This window comes from Lactuca virosa, chromosome 7 (assembly GCF_052849685.1).
Source record: "Lactuca virosa cultivar CGN04683 chromosome 7, Lactuca_virosa_CGN04683_v6, whole genome shotgun sequence".
NCBI lineage: Eukaryota > Viridiplantae > Streptophyta > Magnoliopsida > Asterales > Asteraceae > Lactuca > Lactuca virosa.
The window spans coordinates 139,781,954-139,796,004 of record NC_136432.1 but is presented as its reverse complement, the minus strand read 5'-3'; the positions used below and the strand labels follow the sequence as shown (position 1 = coordinate 139,796,004).

General features: G+C 34.7%; 1 pseudogene; it reads right to left on the bottom strand.

The window, feature by feature from the left end:
- Positions 1–8,299: 8,299 nt before the first annotated feature.
- On the bottom strand, positions 8,300–8,964 carry LOC145127191 (vacuolar protein sorting-associated protein 60.2 pseudogene; annotated as a pseudogene).
- Between the last annotated feature and the right edge of the window lie 5,087 nt (positions 8,965–14,051).

Here is a 14,051-nt window from a genome sequence, read left to right as displayed (position 1 = left end):
CAAGAATCCATTTGAATTTTGTCCATAACAAATATGTAAAAGGGGTTTGACCTCTCACATCATAAGCTCGCTACCGTCATCAACTTATGGTTAACAAAACTTCATTTTTTATGTTCCTACTTCCTAGAATGGAAGATACCTAATACATAACTCTTTGTAATTAACATTTTGATGCAGAAATATAGTTCCATAAAAAATAACTTGCAGAACCGCCGAATAGAATCTTGTAAGTGAATATTTCAAATTTCGAATTAGCATTTAAATCCGTTTATATATAACGAATATTATCGTATAGAACAAATATATCTATCTTTAATTACTTAAATTAACGTTTAAATGGACACCTATGTGGTCATCATTTGATTCATATCTCTCTATAAAATATTTGTTGGCTTGCAAATTTTAAATGCATTATGAAATTGGGATTGCCAAAAATTCGTTCAACGTCGTTTCTATATGGGTACGAATGTGACATTTTAGCTCTTGAAAAGATGAAATTTACAATTTAATATTCGTCGGATATGTATACATGTGGTTAGATGATTGATACATACGAAAATTATGCATGATGTTAATTAATTAAGTGCATTTATCTACAATCCTCACACTATCAGCTGATCCAAATTTGTCAAACAAAATCAATTTGATTTGTTCATATATTCAACAATTTGTTAGAAGTGGTCCACTTAATATGCTAGTCCCTTTTTGAAAACAAGACAATTATCAATAATAAGAAGCTATATTGGATTATTCAAAACGTAGATGACTCGTTCTACTCACGAAATCCATTTAAATATTCAAGAAAAAGACTTGTCACAAAAATTAGCCAATCCTCGACTTAATCGACCTAGTTATCTTTTCCTCACGTCCCATTGACGTTTAGTTGGAACTCAATAAACTACTATATAACATCTAATTGTGGTATTATTTAATAATAATAATAATAAAGCAATGTAGCTAATAATATTAGATAGTTCCAAACAAGTTTTCTTGATATTAGAAAGTTTAAAATACTTTACAGGATTTCCCTTGATGTAAAATTGTAAATGTCCATATCAGGCCCAACCGAAGGCACATTCAACATGTGTTTCGTTTAGGGCCTTATAAAGTCAAGGGTCCAAAAATGTTACGTTCAGCAGTGTATTCATTTTTTTGAGGTAGAAATGAAACCGTAAAAAATGCGACGGACAAGCAATCATTGTTCGTTCGTTTCTGAAGAAGGCACATTTGATTTCTAGTCCGTTCATTTTCAACCTCGATTCATACTCTCAATCAACAGTAGAAGTCCATATCTTGATTGTAATCTCTATTCTCACCATCGATTCTCACACACTATACAATCTTATTCCCATAAGATTTTAATATGTCCAATCACTTAATCACCATGTTCTAGGTATTCTATCATATTAATGCGTTTTGTATGTGTGTGTGATTTTGTCAAATCAATGTTTCCTTTGACATGTTATGTTTGTTTGCAACTAGTTACCATGATATATTGTTAACCAAAGCAACTTTGATATTGTCAAAAAGAGTAATTAAGTATCCATTTGTTTTAACTTGTTGTATATGGTGAGTTTGGGTGTCTCTTGAATTAATAGGATTTTTCATCAGAAGTTCATTTATTTTATTAATTCAGATGACTTGCTTTCACATTATCGACCATAAAATTGTTAGACTTGAAGCTAAACAGAGAGAAATTGAGAGAACAACATTTTTCTGATTTATTTTTCATTACTCCATTGAGAAAATAACAGAGCACAAGCTGGAATATATATAAACGAGGAAACAAACAAAGTAACTGAATTATTAGTTGAAATTATAAAAATACCCTTCTAATTAACTTTTAATAGAAACGACTAACCAACTCTAATTAACAATTAAGAATGTGTTTATAAGACTAGTTAAAACCCCTAGTCAAGCTTGTGGGCATTAAAGGGGTGTTTGGATAGCTTTTTAAACTAAAAAGTCCTTTTTAAAAAATGACTTTTTGATTTATGTCTTTTTCAAAAACAAAGTTTTAAAATGTGTTTGAGTAAACTTTTGAGTGTGCAAAAGGAAAAAAGCCAGAAGTCGGTAAAAGTCACAGATTCGTGACTTCTTAACCACCTCATTTTTCTTCTTCTCAATAAGTTAATTTAAAAGATTTTTTTGAAGTTACCAAACAACTTTCTAAACTTTTGACTTTTTGAAAACGCCAAAAATTCAAAAAGTCATTTCAAAAGGAATGTCAAACACCCTCTAAGTAGACCAGCTTGATTCTTTGATGGATCCTTACAATGCTTCAGTGTTTTAATAATGATACTCGAGAGTGAGAAAACGGTCCACAGAGAAAGAGACACAAGAGACATCGAACGAGAAACTGAGATAGATTGAGAGTGAAGGTGTAAGAATGACGAAGCTTGAAGTTCTATTTATAGACCTCAAAAACTGCTCGACGCAACCAGGCCACATGTCAAATCCTTTGCCACGTGTCTCACTCTGCGACACATGTCCTGCCACCCATAAATGTCGACGCGTTGTGTCGACGAGTTACGCACCGCGTAATTCGGTTATGGTTTTATCTTCAAATGGCCAAAACTTCCTCATAGGTATTCGGATTTTGACGTTCTGTATATCCACATAATGGTCTCTAAGTGAGCTACAACTTTTATTTAGATTATTTTTGCTTGAAATTAATAAATTATCACTTCAAGTTTTATAAAACAAACATTTATACTCTGTTATCCTTAGGAGTGAAAATGGGATGTTAAGTGTTGGAAATATAGCCAATAAGATAAACAAACCCAAACCACCTCCAAAACCCACATTTCAAGATTTCCTAAGTAAATTAAATAGTTTTGGGTGACTAGAATATGAACAAGTATACCAAGTTACACTTGTACTTTTTAGGTACAAAAACGATTATTATAGAGATTGTTGGATGTAGTTGAAGTCGGAGTTATGTCCCAATTGGGTTAGGATCATCAGGTGTAGTAAAGATTTCATGTAGTAGTGTGATGTTTTATATTTTAATTTTGGTTGTGAATTTAGTAATATGATTTTAGTGGTTTGTTATTTTTTCAATTGAAAAAGAATAAATACGTCTTATGTTATGGTTCCTTATGTGATAACTTATTAATGTGATACTCACTGATTATATATTTTTTTATTAGCAAGATTATGGATTTTTTGGATCAAATTTTGTTATTAATTATTCTATATCTTTATCTAAGAAATAGAAATGTTGTGAGATGAAAATGAAGAATAAAAGATATCGAATCAGTATTAAGTGGACATACATTCACACAAGAGTTGATAAATGGATCGAATACACAATGTCTTGAGTTAAACCGTCTCTCGTAGAAGACATATGTCCTATTATGCAATGAATGTTTTAGGATAGTTAAACAGAGGTTTAAACATTCAACAAAAACTATTCGTAATTGTTATAATGAAGTTTTAGATGCAATGATAGAATTCATAAGAGAAGTTATACGACTGTCCTTTGATGCAATCCGTAATATATGTCAGAATTCGTATTTAATCCATCGCCCGCGTTTCCATTTCCTTTGGCTGATATGTTTTGTTCTCATGTTTTACTATTATTTTTATTTATATACTTAAAAATCTTATTATATAATAACAAGTAAATATTATTTTTTGTGACATATTTAATCCATCGTCCGGGTTTCCGTTTCCTTCAACTGATATGTTTTGTTCTCATGTTTTACTATTATTTTTATTTTTATACTTAATAATCTTATTATATGATAACAAGTAAATATTATTTTTTGTGATGTCACATATGCAAATAGACTTGGATCTTTGTCTCCGTAACGTAACACTAGATATTGTTTAGCCAATTTTCAATTTCGACATGCTCAAACTAAAGAAGAGAAATTCAATCATGCGCATACACAACTAAGAAATGTCATTGACTGTGCTTATGGTCTTCTGAAATGAAGATTTTTGATTCTAAAACAAATGACTCCTTATTTGTTTACGATATAAAGAAATGTGGTGATTGCTTCTTTTGCAGTACATAATTTTATAAGAAAATGTATATCCACGACAGACATGGAGTGCAATGAAGACAATATATCGAATAAGGCAAAAGATGTTGAAAAAAGTGGAGAAGAAGAACCACATGGAATACAATGGTCGGGATACTCAAAAGAACATAATATATGTATAATATGTGCAATTGGATTGCTAATCTATTATAACGATTATTTGGATTTATTTTCATTATTTGAACTTAATTTAAAATTATCTTGTTATTTGAAATTTATTTAATTATATAATTAGATATTGTACACATATTTTATATCATTTTTTTAAATAAATGATAATTTTTAGTTTTAACACAATATATTAAAATAGTCATTTATTCATATTTAGTCGGTACCGTCCAAAAAAGAAACAAAATTTATAATAGCAACACTTTATCAGTTCATCTATATCATTATGAACTTAGTCCGCTTTATAAATTCAGGACTAAAATAAGAAAAAAAAAAAACCACTAAACCAAAGAATTTATCCATTGAAAATAATATGACAAGGTCCTGTTGAGGATTTTTTGTGCCGTTATGTTCTCGCTAAAAGATTCGGCAACTATTATTAAGATCCTGATCTTAATCGTAAAATATTACGATTTTGAGATCTACAAGCAAAAAACGATCTTGATCTCTCTATGATCAATTTAAATCAATATCTATAGTAGGATCTTAGGATCCTGACTAGGAGCTTAAGATCATAACATGATCCGATCTCATCTCTTAAGTTTTGATATATACAGTCGAGCCTCAAATATCCGTATATATAATTTCAAATTGAACATAGCAAGTTGCAAGAAAGTCTCATAAAGTATCGCCACTTCATCAATTCATATCGAATTAGGCAGCTTATATCCATGATATATATATATATATATATATATATATATATATATATATATATATATATATATATATATATATATATATATTTGAAATCTGAAGCCTTTATTTGTATATGATCGATCTTGTTTCTTTTTTGTTATTAAGATGTTTTTTCCTAGTTTTTATACTTTGCATCAATAAATGTTATGGTTCATGCATAACAAGTTAAAGTTGTTTTCATATCGATGCATGTAAACAGAAGGGTTATCCAAAAAAGTCAAAAAGAAAATAGATATCTAGATTACATCAATTTTATTTATATATAAGATGTTGTATAACCTATAGATCCAATATTTAAGGATCTCTCTGTGACAACCCGAACCTTTTTCTGTTAACGTTAGCCAAGCCCGTTAAATAAGTTCTGTTTTTTATTCAATTCCGTCAAATTCTTATGGTTTGGGAAAAATCGTTAGAGTTATATAATTTGATTTTATATAAGAGTCGGAACCAAAATCGCGCGAAAACCCGAGTTTCCTTCGAAAATCAGTGAAAATCCAGCCTGACTGGTGTTCACGGCCGTAAACCCGTTCACGGCTGGACCCCACCACCGACCATACCCCCAGCGTATATATACGAGACTCCTACCCTCATTTGAACTTTTCTGACCGCGAACACACTTTCTCTCTCTAAAAATCATCAACCGAAAACACAAGGAAACACAAGATTTCTCTTCATTTATCATTCTATCCGCATTGGAACTAGTTTTGGAGCATCAAATCATCAGTTTTTCATCGAGATCAAGTGTTGTTGTTCTTGAGTTTACGGTCGTACACCCTTCAAATCTTCAAACCTTCAACGGCCGCAAACCGTTTACGGCCGTAAACCCTTCAAAAGTTCATATTTCATTCAACAACACTGTTCACGGTCATAAACCCTTCAAGGGGTTGTTCACGGCGGAGAACAGTTCACGGCCGTAATCCCTTTCACGGCCGCAAACCCTTCCAAAGTGGTGAACTTGGCTGAAAACTCGCTTTGCCGATTCAATCGAGTCTAGGTAACATTCCTAAACCAAAACAAGTGTTTTTGTAACACTATAAATAATGGTTTCGCTAATAAGAATACATATGTGTATTTAATTGTTATTAGGATCCCGTTAAGTGTCGCGTACATCAACACGAGGGTCCTCATTTCCAGTTTCATTGTCCGACATTTCACGCAACCAACTGTGAGTTCATAGCCTTATACTTTTATGGTTTTAATGTTTTCAGGGGGAGAGCACAAACCAAACACAAAATATGTTTATTTATACAAAAGGATTTCAAAACACTTAAAACTAATACAATGGATATAGTCATACGGTTTCCACATTTCATAAAATATTTAGATATTTTATACCTTTTGTATTATGCTGAGCATAAGGGACGTTTTCGACTTACTGCTAAATTGCATAGTTTTCAGATCAATTCATGAACCAAATACATAATATTTATGCAAACTATAATAGGTATAGTTTGGGTTTTCAATATACAGTATTACAAATTCAGAGCTTATACATTGCTAAACATATAAACTATGACAGACTTAGTTTATGATATACTCGGGTAACAAGGATACTTTATTACATAATTATTTAAGTATAATTATTACTCTATAAAGTATACACACAAGTTTAAATACAATAGATCAATACAGAATTGCATGTAAACTAGATTATACTGAATTATGAGACTCTACTTCAAAATTGTACCCCTTTTGAGTACTGAACTAAATCCTATTCAGGAATGTGAATAGATCTATTCAGGATTGACAATCCAACACCTGAACTGCTAGCTACAGTTAGGCAGGCATGCCTGGGGTGACAAATGTCATTTATCCGACACTTGAAGAACATCGTAAAGGTCACTAGGTCATATCAAGCATGGTTATAGGACTCACAATAGTATAAACTGACCTTTTGTTTACAAGATTTCATTCTTCATTAAGTTTTATTTTAATCAATAGAACTACTAGACATTATACTGGAGGATTTCCAGGGGATAAAATACATGGTTTTATTTTAATTAATGTAACTACTATACATATTGGTGGTAACCAGGGTCTTCCAACAGAACATTCAATACATACCGGTGGTAGCCAGAGTTTTCCAACAGGACATTTTATACATATTGGTCTTAGCCAGGGCTTTCGTACTTATAGATCAATGTAACAAAGTCATACATTAGAAATTATTGGATTTTCTTGGTAGCACATAAACATTTCCATTGATTCATTATCAGGTTTTCATCTCAAAAACATGTTTATGAACTCACCAGATTTTATGCTGATACTCTCTTTTCAAAACCGCTTGTATTCTTAGGAAATCAGTAGACAGGTACCTCAGCAGAATTTTGAGAAGACGGAGCATATAGAGTCTCGTCTTTATTTTGCTACTTTTGATGTATATAAATATCACTACTAGAAAAACAGCCTTTTACGACGCGCAATCAATGACACGCGCTGATAGAGGACATGCATTCGTGAGTGCCCTAAAAATTGATGCCAGTTTTCCAAAATATGAAGCGTAGAGGACATACACTTTTGCGTGCCCTAAAACTAGTGTCTAATAAAAAAATCACGGAGGGCACCTTAAATAAAATGTGTGTCGTCTAACCATGTCGCTTTATAAATTTTAATGAAATGCGCGTTTCATCCGAAGGGGAAATGAAATCCAAAAATAAAAAAGGCCGCTTTGTTTCCACCGACTGAAAACCCTAGCTCATCCCCGCCGAAAACCCCCTTTCTTTCTTTCTTTCTTCTCTCTCGATTCTCAAACCTCCATTCACCTTCCGCCATCTGCTGATTCTTCGACCCTTCCGAGTGTCTCCCACCGTCGTCGACTTCCAATGAAAGACGACCGTTCGACCCTTCTGAGTGTCTCCCACCGCCATCCTCTATTTTTGGTTATCTATTTAACACCCGCAGTTGTCAGTTTGGAGTTCATACGATCTCTGTCTCCAACTTTGTATTTAGCCCTCTTTAATTTTGATGAGAGCAACGACACCATCGAGAATGTCAAAGAAAAGATCCAGTTTCTTATTTCTCCTTTATTCATAACTCTGATTTCGATTTTGATTCTTCTCGTATTCTCCTCTCTAAAACCCTATCTGGAAAAGCGATACATATATTAATCGTGATTTCCTCCTCCTTCCTTGATCCCCATTTCTACTCTCTTAGCATCTCAGGTACGCTCCGTTCCATCTCCCTTGTTCTCGTTTTTTTTATTGCTCAGGTGAGACATCCCTCTCCCCTACTTTTATGCTTCTTAATCCCGTTATGATAGTTGTTCACAGTCGCACACAGCACCACACACACATCCACATGTTTACTATTTTGAGCATAAATTTAAGAGTCTGATTTTCCTGACCTAAATTCTGGATTTAATGGGCTGCAATGGAGCTACATTAGTTAATGACTACTACAATATTATACTTCAAATTTTGAGCATAAAAAGTTAACTGATTGTTAACTCTGCCAGCTGGCACTGCATATCCACTTGGAGCTGAAGGCAGATTAAGCTCTTCATTCTGATTGAGCTCATTATCTGGTTGAAGATATGAAGGTACCCCTTCACCTTCAGTTTCTTGACCTATGTCTGCCTCCAAAGCATCAAGTTCTGAAACATTTCCATAAAGTGAAGTTAACATTTAAAAAAAGAAAAAAATAATAATAAATCTGTGCTTACCACCCATGAGATCATCTTCATCAATATCATCTGGCACACAGTAACTTCTACCAAGAGATTATTGTATCTCACTGCTTATATCCATTATGTCCATCATTTCATCTTGCAAATTCTAAACATAAAAACAAGATTAAATGGTCTGTAATTATAAAGTATCAAAAGAAAGAGATTTATAATATTTATACTAACATCAATGTCTTGTATCTTCACATTTTTCATCATTCCTTTCAGCTCTGTGTTTGCTGATTTCAAAGTTGTCATCTGCAAGATACAAAATTTAAAGATAAGTCCTTGATCCCATTTGAAGAAAATGCTTGATAATTGTGACACATACTGTTTGCTGAGATCAGCAATATGGTTAACGAATTGATGTAATTGCGACATTATCTAGCTTTCTGTTTCTGGATAAGCTTAGTACCAATTGTAATTAGGATCAGTGTAGACCTTACGCTTGTATTAACCCTAAATTTGTCGCAAGTGAGAGATCTTGCAAGCAATCCAGAACTTGCAAATGAGAATTGTGTCCATATGCTTTTTTGTCTATTACAAAAAAAATAAAATAGGATTTTTTCTTGTATTCAAATTTCTTTAAAAATGACTGTAATTTCTTTCCTTCTTTCATTCTCAGGTCTCTGATGGAGAGAGGTTGCCTTTAGGAGTTAAAGAATTGGTGGCACTTAAAGAACAAGGAAAGCGGCTTACAAAAGGGTCAATGAAAATTGTATTGAAAAGCTTGGGAGGGAAAGGGAGCAAGCTTCATGTAGATGCTGAGGAGACTGTTTTATCTCTCAAAGGAAAAGCTACCAAGAAGCTTGGTTGGTCTTCTTTTTTGGGCTAATAATAATATTACCACAGTTTCTGTAGAAGTTAATTCTTTTTTTTACAAAATTCTCCTTTCTTTTTGGTAGATTTTAAACCAAGTGAACATGTGAAAATTATATACTCTGGATAGGAGCTTGAAGATGAAAAATCTCTTGCTGAACAAGATGTTAGACCAAATTCTTTGCTGCATCTTGTTCGTACAAGAATACATTTATTACCAAGGGCTCAAAAACTTCCTAGTGACAATAAGTCCTTACGCCCTCCTGGATCTTTTAAAAAGAAATCAGATCTTTCAGCTAGAGATGGTCATTCTTTTCTAATGGAGTAAGTATTCTTCCAAGATCATGCATTATTTTTAGTTTCAAACATTTCTAATGTTTGTTTTCTTTTTTTATATCAGGTATTGTGAGGAAAGGCCTTTACTCCTTGGAAACCCTGGAATGGGTGCTCGTTTGTGCACTTATTACAAAAAATCAAGTCCTGGTGATCAAACAACCACCCAATTGCGTAGTGGGCCCAACAATTTTGGGAACATTCTTACACTTGATCAAGTTGATAAATCCCCTTTTTTAGGAGTTATAAAGCCTGGTTCAACTCAATCATGTCTTGAAACAAATATGTACAGAACTCCAATTAATCCCCATAAACTCTCATCCACTGACGATCTCCAAAGGGAAAGCTCTCGTTAAGACGCATTGACCGGATTTACGTTGTTGGTCAACAGGTTTGACCTATATCTTTCCTTTGTTTGTTTGTTTTTTACATCTTTATCTTTATTTATTTATTTAAAATGTGTAATGTAAATAGGAGCCTCACATGGAGGTGACGTCCCCTGTATCAAAAGGTGTTCAGATGTATAATATGAATAGGCTTCTGGTGTTTATGTATCGTGAGTTTCGCGCTCTTAAAAAACGTGGCTTGACACCTGCCATTCGTGCCAATGAGTTATCTGCACAGTTTGCAAATGTAGCTGAAGTTTCTTTAAGGAAGTGGTTGAAGTTATTCAGATGAAATTTTACTCTTTACTTTACTTTTTTATTACCCATAATAACAGAAGAAGAAAAAAAGTGAAAGATACGGGAGCAACTCCTATGTCAAATCATAATTTGAAAAATAAGGAGAGGTTGAAGGGACTCAACACACCTGTGAAAACTATGTCTGCTGTTACACGACCTGATGGATCCTTTTCTATAAATGATAATGTTGTGAAGTCATTAAAAGATGTACGTCTATAACTCTGTATTCATCATGTGGGACCCGTGTTATGTAATATTTATATTTATATTATATAGTTTTAGTGGTTGATGTTCATGTGGTGGGGTGGCAGGATGAAATGTTTCCTTACAGGAAGAACTTTTCTGGAAAGATGAAGCCCAAAAGATCTTGAACAAGTTGGTGGTTTGCTAAATAAGAAGCTTAGAATTTTGAATGATGGAATAAATATTATGAAGGTTAGTAAGTTAGTTGTTTTTTCTCTTTATTGACACAAAAAACAATATGAAGTTTTAACATAATTTTGTTCAATAAGTTGTTGCTTGATCTATCCTAATGTAGGTTGGAAATACAAAGAAAAATGCAAGAGAGAGTTTTGCATATGGAGCTTGTGGTCAGGTATGCTCTACAAATGATATACCTTTTTCCTTTTTAACATAAAATACAAAGGTCAAGTATGGTATACATATGTTGTGATGTGATGATTTTATGGTTTGATTCATCAGTTTGGTCACATGAAAACCAACAAACACTGCCCCAAGTACAGAGAAAATTCCAACATCAAAACACTTTTTAAAAAAAAATAAAAAAGTATATAAATTTGACAGTGTGTGTTGCTTGATACAGTACCCAATTCCTTCAGCAAGCCAAAGAACAAAGATCGGTTACTCCAGAGACTCAGATCAGATGTGTCGCCAAGAACCTCGTGTTCTTTTGTCTGACTACCCATGTGTCCCATTGGAGGAAGCTTAAGGTTCTTTACTTCTCTTACACTATAATAATCCATCTTCACACTTATTTTATGGTTATGTTTTTTTTTGCAGGCAATATAAATACTGTGAGCAAGTTCATAGGTTTAGAGTCCTTAAGTGGTGTTATTAAGGAAGAGTGGATACAAGTGAGGCACACATTTAAAAAAATCAGCATAAATCTTGTTTACAGTGAGGCACACATTAGGTTATTAGAACTATTAGTTTGTAAATTTCTGTTACAACTTCTATTGATTTGTTTTATTTTTCCATGGAACGATTATTTGTATGACATTAAATTTTATGTAATGGATTGTATTTTTTGTATATGATATTTTATTTTCTATTACGAGACATTAAATACAAATTTAATTTAAAAATTAGTAGATCTATAAATAATATTTTTTTAAACATTTAAAATTACGATACGCAAAAAGGTGTGTCATCTTCATTTATGACATGACCTTTCTTGACAGGGCCTTTAATGATACGCAATGCGAGTCGTAAGGTTACGACACGCAAATGCGTGTCGTCTTCCTTTATGACAGGGCCTTCCTTGATACGCATTGTGTGTCGTAAATGAGCATCGTAAATGCATGTCGTAACTACGTGTCGTAAATGTGCGTCGTCTATAGACAACGCGCAAAAGCGTGTCGTCTCTCGTTATGACATGGCCTTCCTTGACACACATTTGCGCGTCGTCTGAGCGTTTTACGACACGCATTGCACATCGTAAAAGGCTGTTTTTCTAGTAGTGTACGAATCAAACATATGTAAATACCTTTGTATATATTCAATGTAATGGTTGTGTTTACTTTGATTACTATGATGCAATTGTTGTGATACTACATATGACGTCATCCACCCCTGAACGTTTCCGCCGTTACGGTTTGGGGGTCACCCCTGAACATTTCCGCCATTCCGGTTTGGGGGTGTGACAGATTGGTATCAGCGCTCTTGTTTATAGTGAACTAAGTATACCGAACCTTACATGGTATACAACTATAAACACTAAAGGGGCCGAAGTGCTCTGAAACTAAAAGTATACTTTAAAAATACAAGTATTTTTAGAAGAAGTATACAAGTATATATACGTACAAGAAGCTTTAACATAGTAAGAACTACATAAAAGTATTTAGGGCGAGTTGGACACCGCGGTTAAACCTGAATAGTTATGTAGTCATATGTGGGCCAATATAACCTGATCAACTATATTTGTCCGATATATGACCAACATGTGTTTGGGAGTGACTGTGGTGTTGCAACAAGTCTAAAACTCACCAAATCATATACAAATGAAGCACATAGTTAAAATACTAGAGGAGTATTTTATGGTTCTATAACACTGCACAGAGTCATCACTAGTAGTACAAATCCTCATAAATGAAAGACCTGCAATTCCTTGTTATTGTTAGTAAACCTTTATTGTAGATCTCTGTTATCGCAGTAGGGTTTAGATATATCTTGCTCGAAAATATCCAATTCATGATCAGCATAGAAGGCTTATCGTCATTTTTCCCTTGTGTCTTTTAGAGAAAGATGCCTCCAAGGAAGAGACCCAACAAGCAGAACAACAATCCTCCGCCACCGCCACCTCCTCAGTTCGATCATGTCATGTTCCAGGCAGCGGTTACAGCCGCTGTGGTTGCTGCAATGTCACAAATTAATTCGGGTGGCGCTGGAGGATCAGGAAGTGGACCCGATCCCCGTAACCTTGACGGCGGTCAGGGACACCAAAAGGAGTGTTCCTATAAATACTTCATGAATATGAAACCCAAATCTTTCGACGACAATGGAGGACTCGTTGCCCTAACCTGATGGTTCGAGAAGATCGAATCAATTTTCGAGATTTGCGCATATTCTGAGGCAAGTAAGGTGAAGTTTGCCGCCTGCACCTTCACCGATAGAGCATTGACTTAGTGGAATAGCCGGGTCAAATCCCTAACTCTGCCAGTAGAAAATGCCATGGGTTGGGAGTGTTTAAAGGAACTCATGCTTGCTGAGTACTGCCCAAGGGGCGAGATGCAGAACTTGGAACACGAGCTTTGGAACCTGAAGATGAAGCGTCCGACATTCCTACCTATACAGCTAGATTTTGCGATCTGGCTCTTCTCTGTCCGGGGATGGTCACCCCGGAAAGCAAGAAGATAGAGAGGTACATTTGGGGATTGACGCCCCCAACTCAAGGAAATGTTTTGGCTGCTAAACCTCTCACTTTCGACATCGCCAAGTGCCTGGTGCAGACCCTGATAGATAACGGGGTTGATCTTGATGATGTGGCAGCCGCTCCCGAACCAGCAAAGGCGAGTAGTGGGAAGAAGAAGTTTTGGAACAAGTGAAGTGGCCAGTCTTCGCAGGAGCCCTCCAAGAAACAACAAATAGTGGAAAATCATGATGCTACCACTCCTGCCGCTGTTCCTGCAGCTCAAGCACCTTCCAGTAGATATGCTGGTACTCTTCCAAGGTGCGACAAGTGCAACTTTCATCATCATGGAGCCTGTCGCGGTTTGCAATGCAACACCTATGGTAAGAAGGGGCACACAACTTGATTTTGCAAGACAACAGCCCAACCAACCAATCAAGCTCCTGGAGCGGGCGTTGGTCAAGTCTGTTATGGCTGTGGGGAGATCAGGCACTTCAAGAGGAATTGCCCCAAGGCAACAACAGCTGGCAACACAGGGAGGGTGC